Below are 3,347 nucleotides of genomic sequence, written 5' to 3' on the forward strand. Positions count from 1 at the left end.
CTACGCAATTACCAGCTCATGTAGTGTCGGGTGAGAGCGGCGGACGACATGATGAAGGGGGTGCAATAGTACATGCTGATGTAATTTCTCCTGTAGAACAGAGAATGGATGATGAGAAGGAGGTCGACCCTATGGATTTCCTCAATACAAACGCGTATGACTGTGACATAGATATGATGAGTCAACCATATGATGAATCGGGCTATCAGCTTGCTAATGAGGATATGGATGATATGCCCGGGCAGGGTCGTAGCAGGGATTGCAAAAAGTCTCTCTTCATGAAATCCTCATAGGACATGCCTGAAGATGCCGCCTCAACACAGGCTCAACTAGCCGGGCGCGAGGGTCGTACAGTACTTAGCCCGGGAACACTGGGGCAGGGGTTAAGGAAGGGTCTGGAAGGTGTGCCCAAGAAAAAGGAGAGGAAGAGATCGGGGAAGATAACTGCCTCCAAACAAGCCAGAGCACATAGCATCCAGACGATGTATTCTGAAGAGCGTGTACCCGTGAAAGGTGCGATCATGTTCCATCTCACGGGTGAGCCGATGCTACCGCCGAAACCGCTGGAGGCACTACTAGGGGATCTCAGGAGACTGCACGACCATGTGCTGTCGACTGAGAAAAGCCTACTAGCCTCAAGGAATCCAGGATATCCGACATACGCGGCTTGTGTGTATGAGGGGAAGTGCTACGTCGAGACACGACCCGCGGAGGTGTTCTTCCTGCGGTTTGACCATATCTTTGAGATGTTTCTAACAAGGCGACTCGATTTTACAATCGTCCGCCTTTTTGTGCTACATATGAGCTCCGTCATGAAGAGTGAAGAAGGCTCGCAAATCTGTGTGGCGGATCCGTACTACATGCACGAGTCTTTCTTGAGTCTCGGCGACTTTGAGCATGAAACTGCTAGGGAGTACCTCCAAAACATCATGGTACAGAATAAGGATCGGGAAATTGTCCTCGTGCCTTATCATCCAAAGTAAGACAGTTCTGGACAACCCTTTCGTACATTTCAATCATTCCTTATCTCTCATATGGGGAATAATTTGAGGTGTCTTTTCCCCGGAGCAACGGGCACGCCGTCCTTATCGTTCTTTACCCGCAAGTCTCCCACACCGTGTATTTTGACCCTTCCAGAGACTACGATAAAAAAGACTACACCCACATAATGAATATTCTAAATGATGCTCTCCAAGGCTTCAGCTTTAGAGGTGGCCACGTGCAGATCAGGAAACAAATGAACAAGAAGATGGGTTTCGCGCATAAAACTAACTTCTCCTGCATCCATGTACCAAAACCAAGCAAGAAGGATGGATTCTACATCGTCCATCTCATGATTCAGTTCAACATGGATCACCAAAAGCTTCGCATGAGAAGCAGAAATGATGATCATATCCACAAGTGTCTAGAATCTCATGGAGAAGTGGATTATAAACTTAGAGATGACTTCTTTCGCATCCAAAGCGACATTGCGACGATCATCATGAAAGAAGTCGTCGATGAGAAGGGGATGTTCCACCACGGCCCTATATCGCGAGCTGACGTCCGAACTCGCATAGGCATGCAACGTCTAGACCTCACACCGTTCAAGAAGCTATGGTTCATCCTTGATGATATGGAAGGATGGAACTTCTAGTGATTTATGATGCCGATGATGATGATATGTGTCGGTTGAACTTGTATACTTTTTGTAGCGATGAAACTTTGTGATGTCCACGATCCCTGCCGAACTTGCGTAACGCTACTTTGTTAGTTTGCGTACGATGACCTGCGTACCTCTAGTTAATTAATTTGCATACTGTATGTTGCATCTAGTTGCTAACCCTTTCTTTTTCGGTGTTGCTCCAGTATATTTTGTTGCATAGATATGATTGTACATCCTCTTCATGAACATGCATCTCTAACAGGTACCTAGTTTCTTGATGGCGAGATGGAATTGCTATGTCGTGTACAAAGGGAAGGTTTCGGGGGTGTACAACGAGTGGCATGAGTGTCAGGCGCAAGTGAATGGGTTCACGGGCTCCAGCCATAAAGGCTTCAAAAGCAGACAAGAAGGAGAAGCTAGTTACTTGAGGTTCATGCTAGCACGAGAGAGGACTCATAACCGCCACCTCATGTACTGCATAGTTCCGCTCTCACTCATAGTGATAGCTCTTCTTGCGTATACCTTTGTTTAGATGGATGACGTTGTTGTAGTTGCAAGTATTCGAGACTTGCATGTATCGCTATTTTTGAGATGATGACAAGATACCACTTTGTGTTGGATGATGATTATGATAGACTATTTGTATGTATAGGCTATGATTACATTTGTGGTCTCGCAGGCATTTGTATGTGTATCATGATGACATTTCTATGTGCTAAAGATTCTTCTATAAAGTCTGTTCAAATACAAAACAAATATGCCGAAAAAAACAAAAAACTACTTAAATTAGCAGTAGCGAGTGTATAAAAGTTAGCAGCAGCGCCGCGACAGCAGTAGCGCGTCCAGGCAAAGCGCGCTAGAGCTACTAGCAGTAGCGAGCTTCCACTAACCGCGCTGCTGCTACACTTGTGTAGCAGTAGCGCCGGTGAGCACGCGCTACTGCTATGTGTTAGCTGTAGGGCCACTCCCCGCGCTACTGATACACCTAAAACCCGCGCTGCTGCTAGCCTTTTCCCTAGTAGTGCTTCCTCACTCTAAAAGATAAACAAGCAGACAGATGACAGGTTTTGCACATAAAAATAGCAGTGCTGACAATCCATCACATTTCTTACTGACGAATAAAGTGACACAGTTTAAAAATGCATTAACACAATATGGTATTGTCCAAGTCAAGACATGGCAGGAAATGACATTGTGAAGGAGTTGGCAGCTTCACGACACCACTGGATTACAGATCAAGAACTCATAAGTATCAATGGTTAGTGTGTTGTCAATTTATCCCATTTCAGATTGGCAAATAAAGATACGGTTTAAATAATAGTAGAATGATATGACATTGTTCATAGTTAAGACATTGCAGAATATGACATTATGCTGTAGTGGGTAGGTTCACCACACCACTGGATTACAGATGAAGAACAGAAGCATACATGCAGTGCAAAAGAAGATCACTTGCTCTATATTTTTTAATTTACATGGTATGAAGAAGGAACTTGGTTGTACAACTGAAAACTTAAATTGAGAAGGACAAACTTTTTTTAATGAACTACATAATAAACTTTAAACATGCAATTTGATGCAAACACCAAAAATAAACAGTTGTTGCAGTCATGCCTAACCAAATATACACAACAAAGTTTGAAGGCTTGAGAAGGACAAACTTACATTACTGGTGAAGACACGCTCTATAAAGCCCTTGTCC

This window comes from Triticum dicoccoides, chromosome 7B (genome assembly GCF_002162155.2).
Source record: "Triticum dicoccoides isolate Atlit2015 ecotype Zavitan chromosome 7B, WEW_v2.0, whole genome shotgun sequence".
Taxonomy (NCBI): Eukaryota; Viridiplantae; Streptophyta; class Magnoliopsida; order Poales; family Poaceae; genus Triticum; species Triticum dicoccoides.